The 13,976-nt window shown below is 39.5% G+C and overlaps 2 non-coding genes across 2 annotated transcripts; one reads left to right on the plus strand and one right to left on the minus strand.

Annotated features, from left to right (window-relative positions):
* Nucleotides 1–453: 453 nt before the first annotated feature.
* LOC148570587 (small nucleolar RNA R71) lies at nt 454–561 on the minus strand. Its single transcript, XR_015908819.1, has one exon. It is a non-coding gene; the product is annotated as a small nucleolar RNA R71 (small nucleolar RNA).
* An 8,378-nt stretch (nt 562–8,939) lies between these two features.
* LOC148570588 (small nucleolar RNA R71) lies at nt 8,940–9,043 on the plus strand. The gene has a single exon (XR_015908920.1). It is a non-coding gene; the product is annotated as a small nucleolar RNA R71 (small nucleolar RNA).
* Nucleotides 9,044–13,976: the final 4,933 nt, after the last annotated feature.

Here is a 13,976-nt window from a genome sequence, read left to right on the forward strand (position 1 = left end):
GCTAAATTACAACAATCCAGAGATAACCTTTCAGAAATTTTCGAACAGGAAGAAAAGATGGCAGCCGAAAATAATAATAATGCAAGGAGGATGCTTGGTGACTTTACTGCACCAAATTCCAAGTTACATGGAAGAAACATCTCCATTCCTGCTATTGGAGCAAACAATTTTGAGCTGAAACCTCAGCTAGTTTCTCTGATGCAGTAGAACTGCAAGTTTCATGGACTTCCATCTGAAGATCCTTTTCAGTTCTTAACTGAATTCTTACAGATCTGTGATACTGTTAAGACTAATGGAGTAGATCCTGAAGTCTACAGGCTCATGCTTTTCCCTTTTGCTGTAAGAGACAGAGCTAGAGTGTGGTTGGACTCTCAACCCAAAGACAGCCTGAACTCTTGGGATAAGCTGGTCACGGCTTTCTTAGCCAAGTTCTTTCCTCCTCAAAAGCTGAGCAAGCTTAGAGTGGATGTTCAGACCTTCAGACAGAAGGAAGGTGAATCCCTCTATGAAGCTTGGGAAAGATACAAGCAGCTGACCAAAAAGTGTCCTTCTGACATGCTTTCAGAATGGACCATCCTGGATATATTCTATGATGGTTTATCTGAGCTATCAAACATGTCATTGGATACTTCTGCAGGTGGATCTATTCACCTAAAGAAAACGCCTGCAGAAGCTCAAGAACTCATTGACGTGGTTGCTAATAACCAGTTCATGTACACTTCTGAGAGGAATCCTGTAAGTAATGGGACGCCTATGAAGAAGGGAGTTCTTGAAATTGATACTCTGAATGCCATACTGGCTCAGAATAAAATATTGACTCAGCAAGTCAATATGATTTCTCAGAGTCTGGCTGGAATACAAGCTGCATCCAATAGTACTCAAGAGGCTTCTTATGAAGAAGAAGCTTATGATCCTGAGAACCCTGCAATAGCAGAGGTAAATTACATGGGTGAACCATATGGAAACACCTATAATCCCTCCTGGAGAAATCATCCAAATCTCTCATGGAAGGATCAAAAGCCTCAACAAGGCTTTAATAATGGTGGAAGAAATAGGTTCAACAATAATAAACCTTTTCCATCATCCACTCAGCAACAGACAGAGAACTCTGAACAAAATACTTCTAATTTAGCAAACTTAGTCTCTGATCTGTCCAAGGCCACTGCAAGTTTTATGAATGAAACAAGGTCTTCCATTAGAAATTTGGAAGCACAAGTGGGCCAGCTGAGTAAAAGGATCACTGAAATCCCTCCTAGTACTCTCCCAAGCAATACAGAAGAAAATCCAAAAGGAGAGTGCAAGGCCATTGAATTAATCACCATGGCCGAACCTGTAAGGGAAGGAGAGGACGTGAATCCCAAGGAGGAAGACCTCCTGGGATGTCCAGTGATCAATAAGGAGCTTTCTTCTGAGGAACCAAAGGACTCTGAGGCTCAATTAGAGACCATAGAGATTCCATTGAACCTCCTTATGCCATTCCTGAGCTCTGATGAGTATTCCTCTTCTGAAGAGAATGAGGATGTCACTGAAGAGCAAGCTGCCAAGTTCCTTGGTGCAATCATGAAGCTGAATGCCAAATTATTTGGCATTGAGACTTGGGAAGATGAACCTCCCTTGTTCACCAATGAACTAAGTGATCTGGATCAACTGACATTGCCTCAGAAGAAACAGGATCCTAGAAAGTTCTTAATACCTTGTACCATAGGCACCATGATCTTTAAGGCTCTGTGTGACCTTGGTTCAGGGATAAACCTCATGCCTCTCTCTGTAATAGAGAAATTGGGAATCCATAGGGTGCAAGCTGCTAAAATCTCATTAGAGATGGTAGACAACTCAAGAAAACAGGCTTATGGAGAAGTAGAGGATGTGTTAGTAAAGGTGAAAGGCCTTTACATCCCTGCTAATTTCATAGTCCTAGATACTGGGAAGAATGAGGATGAATTCATCATCCTTGGAAGACCCTTCCTAGCCACAGCAAGAGCTGTGATTGATGTTGACAGAGGTGAATTAGTCCTTCAATTGAATGGGGACTCCCTTGTGTTTGCAACTCAAGGTCATCCTTCTGTAAACATGGAGAGGAAGCATAAAAAGCTTCTCTCAAAACAGAGTCAACCAGAGCCCCCACAGTCGAACTCTAAGTTTGGTGTTGGGAGGCCACAACCAAACTCTAAGTTTGGTGTTGAACTCCCATATCCAAACTCTAAGTTTGGTGTTGGAGAGTCTCAACAATGCTCTGAACATCTGTGAGGCTCCATGAGAGCCCACTGTCAAGCTATTGACATTAAAGAAGCGCTTGTTGGGAGGCAACCCAATTTTTATCTAACTATATTTTTCTTAGTTATATGTCTTTATAGGTTCATGATCATATGGAGTCACAAAATAAATATAAAAATTGAAAATGGAATCAAAAATAGCAGAAGAAAAATCACACCCTGGAGGAAGACCTTACTGGCGTTTAAACGCCAGTAAGAAGCATGTTTTGGGCGTTCAACGCCAGAACAGAGCATGGTTCTGGCGCTGAACGCCAGAAATGGGCAGCATCTGGGCGTTTGAACGCCAGAAATGCACCCTGGAGAAGAGCTGGCGCTGAACGCCCAAAACAAGCATGGTTCTGGCGTTCAACGCCAGAAATGGGCAACAAATGGGCGCTCAACGCCCAAAACAAGCACCAATCTGGCGCTGAACGCCCAGAGTTGTGTGCAAAGGCATTTTACATGCCTAATTTGGTGCAAGGGTGTAAATCCTTGAACACCTCAGGATCTGTAGACCCCACAGGATCACCTCAGGATCTGTGGACCCCACAGGATCCCCACCTACCTCCACTCACTTTTTCTCACCCCTCTTTCACACAATCCCATAAACACTCTTCCCCAAAACCCTTCACCAATCACCTCAATCTCTCTTCCGTATCACCACTTCACCACTCACATCCATCCACTCTTCCCCATAAACCTACCTCATAAACTCCACCTACCTTCAAAATTCAAAATCAATTTCCCACCCATCCCACCCTAAATGGCCGAACCTAACACCCTCTCCCCCCACTATATAAAGCCCTCCATTCTTCTTCATTTTCACACACCACAACCCTATCTTCTCTTCTTGGCCGAAACACAACCCCTTCTCCCTCTCCTCCATTTCTTCTTCTTCTTCATCTATTCTTTCTTCTCTTGCTCGAGGGCGAGCAAAATTCTAAGTTTGGTGTGCTAAAAGCATAAGCTTTTTGTTTTTCCATTACCATTGATGGCACCAAAGACCGGAGAATCCTCTAGAAAAGGAAAAGGGAAGACAAAATCTTCCACCTCCGAGTCATGGGAGATGGAAAGATTCATCTCCAAAGCTCATCAAGACCACTTCTATGATGTTGTGGCCAAAAAGAAGGTGATCCCTGAGGTCCCTTTCAAACTCAAGAGAAATGACTATTCGGAGATCCGACATGAAATCCAAAGAAGAGGTTGGGAAGTTCTAACAAACCCCATCCAACAAGTCGGCATCCTAATGGTTCAAGAGTTCTATGCCAATGCATGGATCACTAGGAACCATGATCAAAGTAAGAACCCGAATCCAAAGAATTATGTTACAATGGTTCGGGGAAAATACTTAGATTTTAGCCCGGAGAATGTGAGGTTGGCGTTTAACTTGCCTATGATGCAAGGAGATGAACGCCCCTACACTAGAAGGGTCAACTTTAATCAAAGGTTGGACCAAGTCCTCATGGACATATGTGTGGAAGGAGCTCAATGGAAGATTGACTCCAAAGGCAAGCCGGTTCAACTGAGAAGACTGGACCTCAAGCCTGTGGCTAGAGGATAGTTGGAGTTCATCCAACGCTCCATCATCCCCACTAGCAACCGATCTGAAGTTACTGTGGATCGGGCCATCATGATCCATAGCATCATGATTGGAGAGGAAGTAGAAGTTCATGAAGTCATCTCCCTTGAACTATACAAAATAGCCGAAAAGCCCTCCCCTGGGGCAAGGCTAGCTTTTCCTCATCTTATTTGCCATCTATGTTACTCAGCTGGAGCTTTCATAGAATGAGACATTCACATTGAGGAAGAGAAGCCCATCACTAAGAAAAAGATAGAGCAAGCAAGAGAGCCCATTCATGGAGCTCAAGAGGCGCATGAATCTCATCACCATGAGATCCCGGAGATGCCTCAAATGCATTTTCCTCCACAAAACTATTGGGATCAAATCAATACCTCCCTAGGAGAATTAAGTTCCAACATGGGACAATTAAGGGTGGAACATCAAGAGCACTCCATCATCCTTCATGAAATCAGAGAAGATCAAAAAACAATGAGGGAGGAGCAACAAAGACAAGGAAGAGACATAGAAGAGCTCAAGGACATCATTGGTTCCTCAAGAAGGAAACGCCACCATCACTAAGGTGGACTCATTCCTTGTTCTTACATTCTCTGTTTTCGTTTTCTCTATGTTAAAGTGCTTATCTATGTTTGTGTCTTCAGTACATGATCATTAGTAGTTAGTAACTTTGTCTTAAAGTTATGAATGTCCTATGAATCCATCACCTCTCTTAAATGAAAAATGTTTTAATTCAAAAGAACAAGAAGTACATGAGTTTTGAATTTATCCTTGAACTTAGTTTAATTATATTGATGTGGTGACAATAATTCTTGTTTTCTGAATGAATGCTTAAACAGTGCATATATGTTTTGAAGTTGTTGTTTAAGAATGTTAAATATGTTGGCTCTTGAAAGAATGATGACAAGGAGACATGTTATTTGATAATCTGAAAAATCATAAAAATGATTCTTGAAGCAAGAAAAAGTAGAAAAGAACAAAGCTTGCAGAAAAAAAAGGAGCGAAAAAAAAATAGAAAAAAGAAATAAAAAACAAGCAGAAAAAGCCAAAGCTCTTAAAACCAAGAGGCAAGAGCAAAAAGCCAATAACCCTTAAAACCAAAAGGCAAGGGTAAATAAAAAGGATCCCAAGGCTTTGAGCATCAGTGGATAGGAGGGCCTAAAGGAATAAAATCCTGGTCTAAGCGGCTAAACCAAGCTGTCCCTAACCATGTGCTTGTGGCGTGAAGGTGTCAAGTGAAAAATTGAGACTGAGCGGTTAAAGTCAAGCTCCAAAGCAAAAAAAGAGTGTGCTTAAGAACCCTGGACACCTCTAATTGGGGACTTTAGCAAAGCTGAGTCACAATCTGAAAAGGTTCACCCGATTATGTGTCTGTGGCATTTATGTATCCGGTGGTAATACTGGAAAACAAAGTGCTTAGGGCCACGGCCAAGACTCATAAAATAGCTGTGTTCAAGAATCATCATACTGAACTAGGAGAATCAATAACACTATCTGAACTCTGAGTTCCTATAGATGCCAATCATTCTGAACCTCAATGGATAAAGTGAGATGCCAAAACTATTCAAGAGGCAAAAAGCTACAAGTCCCGCTCATCTGATTGGAGCTATGTTTCATTGATAGTTTGGAAGTTATAGTATATTCTCTTCTTTTTATCCTATTTGATTTTCAGTTGCTTGGGGACAAGCAACAATTTAAGTTTGGTGTTGTGATGAGCGGATAATTTATACGCTTTTTGGCATTGTTTTTTAATATGTTTTTAGTAGAATCTAGTTACTTTTAGGGATGTTTTCATTAGTTTTTATGTTAAATTCACATTTCTGGACTTTACTATGAGTTTGTCTATTTTTCTGTGATTTCAGGTATTTTCTGGCTGAAATTGACCTTGAGCAAAAATCAGATTCAGAGGTTGAAGAAGGACTGCTGATACTATTGGATTCTGACCTCCCTGCACTCAAAATGGATTTTCTGGAGCTACAGAACTCAAAATGGCGCGCTTCCAAATGAGTTGGAAAGTAGACATCCAGGGATTTTCAGAAATATATAATAGTCTATACTTTGTCTAAGTTTAGACGATGCAAACTGGCGTTCAACGCCAGCTCTCTGCCCAATTCTGGCGTCCAGCGCCAGAAATAAGTTGCAAAGTGGAGTTCAACGCCCAAAATGGCACAAAAGCTGGCGTTCAACTCCAAGAATGACCTCTCCACGTGTAGACTTCAAGCTCAGCCCAAGCACACACCAAGTGGGCCCCGGAAGTGGATTTATGCATCAGTTACTTACTTCTGTAAACCCTAGCAGCTAGTTTAATATAAATAAGACTTTTTACTATTGTATTAGACATCTTTGATCAGTTGTATGCTATCTTAGATCACGTTTTGAGGGTTGGCCATTCGGCCATGCCTGGACCTTTCACTTATGTATTTTCAAACGGTAGAGTTTCTGCACTCCATAGATTAAGGTGTGGAGCTCTGCTGTTCCTCAAAGATTAATGCAAAGTACTACTGTTTTCTATTCAATTCATCTTATTTCGCTTCTAAGATATTCATTCGCACTTCAACCTGAATGTGATGAACGTGAGAATCATCATCATTCCCTATAAACGCGTGCCTGACAACCACTTCCGTTCTACATTAGATTGAATGAGCATCTCTTTGATCTCTTAATCAGAATCTTCGTGGTATAAGCTAGATTGATGGCGGCATTCATGAGAGTCCGGAAAGTCTAAACCTTGTCCGTGGTATTCCGAGTAGGACTCTGGGATTGAATTACTGTGATGAACTTCAAACTCGCAAGTGCTGGGCGTAGTGACAGACGCAAAAGGATAGTAAATTCTATTCCAGTATGATCGAGAACCTCAAAGATGATTAGCCATGTAGTGACAGCGCATCGGACCATTTTCACAGAGAGGAATAGGATGCAACCATCGACAAGGGTGATGCCTCCAGACGATTAGCCGTGCTGTGACAGAGCATTTGGACCATTTTTCCGAGAGGATTGAAAGTAGCCATTGGCACCGGTGACATCCTTACAAAAAGCCAGCCATAGAAAGGAGTAAGACTGATTGGATGAAGACAGCAGGAAAGCAGAGGTTCAGAGGAACGAAAGCATCTCTATGCGCTTATCTGAAATTCTCACCAATGATTTACATAAGTATTTCTATCCTTATTATATTATCCTATTTTCGAAAACTCCATAATTATTTTATATCCGCCTGACTGGATTTACAAGGTGACCATAGCTTGCTTCATACCAACAATCTCCGTGGGATCGACCCTTACTCACGTAAGGTTTATTACTTGGACGACCCAGTGCACTTGCTGGTTAGTTGTATCGAAGTTGTGACAAATTATGAATTGAGATTAGAGCACCAAGCCTTTGGAGCCATTACCAGAGATCACAATTTTGTGCACCAGCCTCACAGATGTTCAGAGCTTTGTTGAGACCTCCCAACACCAAACTGAGAGTTTGGATATGGGAGTTCAACACCAAACTTAGAGTTTGGTTGTGGCCTCCCAACACCAAACTTAGAGTTTGACTGTGGGGGCTTTGGTTGACTCTACAGTGAGAGAAGCTTTTCATGCTTCCTCTCCATGGTTACAGAAGGAGAACCTTGAGTCTTGAACACAAGGTAGTCTTCATTCAGTTGAAGGACCAACTCTCCTCTGTCCACATCAATCACAGCATTTGCTGTGGCTAGGAAGGGTCTTCCAAGGATGATGGATTCATCCTCATCCTTCCCAGTGTCTAGGATTATGAAATCAGCAGGGATGTAAAGGCCTTCAACCTTTACTAACACGTCCTCTACTTGTCCATAAGCCTCTTTTCTTGAGTTGTCTGCCATCTCTAATGAGATTCTGGCAGCTTGTACCTCAAAGATCCCAAGTTTCTCTATTACAGAGAGTGGCATTAAATTTATTCCTGACCCCAGGTCACACAGAGCCTTCTCAAAGGTCCTGGTGCCTATGTCATAGGGTATAAAGAATTTGCCAGGATCTTGCCTCTTTTGAGGTAATTTCTGCCTATCCAATGCATTCAGTTCATTGGTGAGCAAGGGAGGTTCATCTTCCCAAGTCTCATTACCAAATAATTTGGCATTCAGCTTCATGATTGCACCAAGGTACTTGGCAACTTGCTCTTCAGTGACATCTTCATTCTCTTCAGAAGAAGAATATTCATCAGAGCTCATGAAGGGCAGAAGGAGGTTCATTGGAATCTCTATGGTCTTTAGAGGAGCCTCAGATTCCTTTGGTTCCTCTAAGGGAAACTCCTTATTATCCACTGAACGTCCCAGGAGGTCTTCCTCACTGGGATTCACGTCCTCCTCCTCTTATGTGGGTTCGGCCATTTTGGTTATATCAATGGCCTTGCACTCTCTCTTTGGATTCTCTTCTGTATTGCTTGGGAGAGTACTAGGAGGAGTTTCAGTGACCCTTTTACTCAGCTGGCCCACTTGTGCCTCCAAATTTCTAATGGAGGACCTTGTTTCATTCATGAAACTCAAAGTGGCCTTAGATAGATCAGAGACTATATTTGCTAAGCTAGAGAGACTCTGCTCAGAATTCTCTGTCTGTTGCTGAGTGGATGATGCAAAAGGTTTGCTGTTGTTAAACCTGTTTCTTCCACCATTATTAAAGCCTTGTTGAGGCTTTTGTTGATCCTTCCATGAGAAATTTAGATGATTTCTCCATGAGGGGTTATAGGTATTTCCATAGGGTTTCCCCATGTAATTCACCTCTGCTATTGCAGGGTTCTCAGGATCATAAGCTTCTTCTTCAGAAGATGCCTCTTGAGTACTGTTGGATGCAGCTTGCATTCTATTCAGACTCTGAGAAATCATATTGACTTGCTGAGTCAATATTGTGTTCTGAGCCAATATGGCATTCAGAGCATCAATTTCAAGAACTCCCTTCCTTTGAGGTGTCCCATTACTTACAGGATTCCTCTCAGAAGTGTACATAAACTGGTTGTTAGCAACCATGTCAATGAGTTCTTGAGCTTCTGCAGGCATTTTCTTTAGGTGAATAGATCCACCTGTAGAATGGTCTAGTGACATCTTTGATAACTCAGACAGACCATCATAGAATATATCCAGGATGGTCCATTCTGAAAGCATGTCAGATGGACACTTTTTGGTCAGTTGCTTATATCTCTCCCAAGCTTCATAGAGGGATTCACCCTCTTTCTGTCTGAAGGTTTGAACATCCACTCTAAGCTTACTAAGCTTTTGAGGAGGAAAGAACTTGGCTAAGAAAGACATGACCAGCTTATCCCAAGAGTTCAGGCTATCTTTAGGTTGAGAGTCTAACCAAATTCTAGCTCTGTCTCTTACAGCAAATGGGAAAAGCATGAGCCTGTAGACCTCGGGATCAACCCCATTGGTCTTAACAGTATCACAAATCTGTAAGAATTCAGTTAAGAACTGAAAAGGATCTTCAGATGGAAGTCCATGAAACTTGCAGTTCTGTTGCATCAGAGAAACTAATTGAGGTTTCAGCTCAAAATTGTTTGCTCTAATGGCAGGGATTGAGATGCTTCTTCCATGTAAATTGGAATTTGGTGCAGTAAAGTCACCAAGCATCTTCCTTGCATTGTTATTATTTTCGGCCATGTCTCCTTCCTTTTCGAAAATTTCTGTCAGATTTTCTCCAGAGAGTTGAGCTTTAGCTTCCCTTAGCTTCCTCTTCAGAGTCCTTTCAGGTTCAGGATCAGCTTCAACAAGAATGTGCTTATCCTTGTTCCTGCTCATATGAAAAAGAAGAGAACACAAGAAAATATGGAATCCTCTATGTCACAGAATAGAGATTCCTTATGCAAGTATAAGAAGAGAAGAATATAAGAAGGAGAAGAGGAAAATTCGAACACATAGAAGGAGATGGGGTTCGAATTTTGGGTGAAAGAGAAGTGTTAGTAGATGAATAAATAAATAGAAGGAGATGAGAAAGGGAACAATTCGAAAAATAAAATAAAAATATTTTAAAATTAAAGTTAAAATTCGAAAATTAAAATTGGAATCAAATTAAATTAAAATTAAAATAATTAGTTAATTAAAAAGAAATTTTGAAAAAGAGGGAAGGGATTTTTGAAAATTAGAGAGAGAGAGTTAGTTAGGTAGTTTTGAAAAAGATAAGAATCAAACAAAAAGTAAAGTGGTTTAATTGAAAAAGATTTGAAAATCAACTTTGAAAAGATAAGAGGTTAGAGAAGATTTTGAAATTAAATTTTGAAAAAGATGTGATTGAATTTTATTTTGAAAAATATTTGAAAAAGAATTTTAAAAAGATTTTATTTTGAAAATTAAAGTTGATTACTTGACTAACAAGACGCAAAAAGATTTGATTTTAAAATTTAAAGATTGAACCTTTCTTATTAGGCAAGTAACAAACTTAATATTTTTGAATCAATCACATTAATTGTTAGCATTGAATTCGAAAATATTAAAGAAAAATGAAAAAGGTTTGATTTTTGAAAAAAATTTGAAAAAGATAAGATTTTTAAATTGAAAATTTGATTTGACTCATGAGGAACAACTAGATTTTAAAATTTTTTGAAAAAGTCAAGTCAAATATTCGAATTTTATGAGAAGAAAAGGGAAAGATATTTTTTTTATTTTTGAATTTTTAATGATGAGAGAGAAAAATATCTAAAAGACTCAATGCATGAAAATTTTGGATCAAAACAAATGATGCATGCAAGAACACTATGAATGTCAAGATGAACACCAAGAACACTTTGAATGTCAAGATGAACACCAAAAACTTATTTTTGAAAAATTTTCAAGAAAAGAAAACATGCAAGTCACCAAACTTAGAAATTTTTAATTTTTAAACACTATGAATGCAAGAATGCATATGAAAAACAAGAAAAGACACAAAACATAAAAATGCAAAGATCAAACAAAGAAATTCATCAAGAACAACTTGAAGATCATGAAGAATGCAATGCATGAATTTTCGAAAAATGCAAGAGAGAGATAAACATGCAATTGACACCAAACTTAAAATTTGACTCAAAACTCAAACAAGAAACACAAAAATATTTTTAATTTTATGATTTTATAAATTTTTTTTTGGATTTTTCAAAAATATTTTGGAAAAAGAAAAATAAGGATTTCAAAAAAATTTTAATAGGAATTCCAGGAATCTTGCAATGTTAGTCTAAAGCTCCAGTCTAGGAATTAGACATGGCTTACTAGCCAGCCAAGCTTTCAGTGAAAGCTCCGGTCCAAAACACTAGACATGGCCAATGGCCAGCCAAGCTTTAGCAGATACAAATCAGACATACAACAACTGATACTTCATCCGACTTCATATGCTGATAAGTGGAAGCCTCGGTACAAATGAATTAGACATGGCTTTACAGCCAGCCAGGCTTCAACGTGCTTCATGAAACTCTAGAATTCATTCTTAAAAATTCTGAAGAAAAATATATTTTTGAAAATATTTATTTTTTTTTTATTTTTTTCGAAAATAAGAATAATAAAAACAAAAAGCTTAAAATTAAAATAAAATTACCTAATCTGAGCAACCAGATGAACCGTTAGTTGTCCAAACTCGAACAATCCCCGGCAACGGCGCCAAAAACTTGGTATGCGAAATCGTGATCATCAACATTGGCACCAAAGACTTGGTGCTCTCTAATGTGAATCACATTTTGTCACAATTCCGCACAACTAACCAGCAAGTGCACTAGGTCGTCCAAGTAATAAATCTTACGTGAGTAAGGGTCGATCCCACGGAGATTGTCGGCTTGAAGCAAGCTATGGTCACCTTGTAAATCTCAGTTAGGCGGATTCAAATGGTTATAGAAATTTAATAATAAAAAGATAAATAAAACGTAAAATAAAGATAGAGGTACTTATGTAATTCATTGGTGAGAATTTTAGATAAGCGTATAGATATGCTTTCGTTCCTCCTGAACCTCTGCTTTCATACTGTCTTCATCCAATCAGTCTTACTCCTTTCTATGGCAAGCTATATGTTTGGCATCACCGTTGTCAATGGCTACATCTTGTCCTCTCACTGAAAATGGTCCAATGCGCTGTCACTGCATGGCTAATCATCTATCGGTTCTCGATCATACTGGAATAAGATTTACTATCCTTTTGCGTCTGTCACTACGCCCAGTACTCGCGAGTTTGAAGCTCGTCACAGCCATCCCTTCCCAGATCCTACTCGGAATACCACAGACAAGGTTTAGACTTTCCGGATCTCAAGAATGGCCGTCCATGGATTCTAACTTATACCACGAAGATTCTGATTAAGGAATCCAAGAGATACTCATTCAATCTAAGGTAGAACGGAAGTGGTTGTCAGGCACACGTTCATAGGTTGGAATGATGATGAGTGTCACGATCATCACATTCATATTGAGGTGCGAATGAATATCTTAGAATCGGAATAAGCTTGAATTGAATAGAAAAATAATAGTACTTTATATTAATTCATGAGGAACAGCAGAGCTCCACACCTCAATCTATGGTGTGTAGAAACTCTACCGTTGAAAATACATAAGTGATAATGGAGTTCATTGGTCTCGGCCCCAGAGGGGAACCGGAGTAACCAAGACTAAAATGATCCGAAGATGTTCTGAAGATGTAAATACAATAGTAAAAAGTCCTATTTATCCTAAACTAGTTACTAGGGTTTACAGAAATAAGTAAATAGTGCAGAAATCCACTTCAGGGGCCCACTTGGTGTGTGCTTGGGCTGAGCATGAAGCTTTCACGTGGAGAGGTCATTCTTGGAGTTGAACGCCAGTTTGTAACCTGTTTCTGGCGTTTAACTCCACTTTGCAACCTGTTTCTGGCGTTTAACTCCAGAATTGGGCAGGAAGCTGGCGTTGAACGCCAATTTGTGTCATCTAATCTCGGAAACAGTATGGACTATTATATATTGCTGGAAAGCCCTGGATGTCTACTTTCCAACGCAATTGAGAGTGTGCCATTTGAAGTTCTGTAGCTCTAGAAAATCCTCTTTGAGTGCAGGGAGGTCAGAATCCAACAGCATCTGCAGTCCTTTGTCAGCCTCTGAATCAAATTTTGCTCAGGTCCCTCAATTTTAGCCAGAAAATACCTGAAATCATAGAAAAATACACAAACTCATAGTGAAGTCCAGAATTGTGAATTTTATTTAAAAACTAATAAAAATGTACTAAAAACTAACTAAATTATACTGAAAACTATGTAAAAACAATGCCAAAAAGCGTATAAATTATCCGCTCATCAGTAACATCTTTTCATTTTCCCTTTTGTACATATTGGTAAAATAGGTTTAATCTCATGTTTTGATTGATTTGTTAAGTTTGTTTGGTAATCTAGTAGATTAAATAAGGTTTTATGATGTTTTGGTAGTTGTTTGGAGACTTGGAATGCTTGGTTTGGTGCAAAAACATAGAAAAATTAAAAAAAAAACAGAGCACCACCCATGCGTACGCACACTTCACGCGTACGCGTGAATCAAGCAATTTCAGCCATCCACGCGGACGCTCCATGTATGCGTACGGGTGGATTGATTTTTCCACTTCCCATACATTCACGCGAGAGTTGTGCCTGAAGTGTGCCAACTTTGTGCCCCAAGGCACGCGCACGCGTACCTTGCACGTCCGCGCCGACTCTCTGCTTTGCCATGCACGCGTACACGTCAGCCGCGCGTACACGTCACTTCCATTTTCATCAATCCACGCTTACGCGCACATGACGCGCACACGTGGATTGCCCTGTTTCACTCATCTTCTTTTCTTCTCCTCTTTCCATTTCTTTCCTTCTTCTCTTCTCTTTCCACCCTTCAATCATCATCCAACACTACCAAGCATCATGTAACACCATTTCTTTTAGTTAGTTAGTTAGTTTAATTTTTGTTTTCCATTATAAGTGTTGGATTACTAATCTTGTTTACTGTTTACTGCTGCTTATTACTAATAGGATGTTAGTTTAACATCATTATTGTTAATTGTCATTGTTGGATTTCTTTGTTGATGTTGTATTTGGTTACTTGGTTTGGAATTTTTTATGTTCAACACTTTTGAATACCAAGTACTTGTTACATTGCCTTCATGCATCTTACCTCTTTGAATTGCATGTTTTGGCCACCATGCATTCGTCATCTATTGTTAGGCAATTGTATATTCTCATTGCATTTTTTTTAGGTGAT

Source organism: Arachis ipaensis, chromosome B3 (assembly GCF_059453495.1).
Source record: "Arachis ipaensis isolate K30076 ecotype BB chromosome B3, ASM5945349v1, whole genome shotgun sequence".
Lineage (NCBI taxonomy): Eukaryota > Viridiplantae > Streptophyta > Magnoliopsida > Fabales > Fabaceae > Arachis > Arachis ipaensis.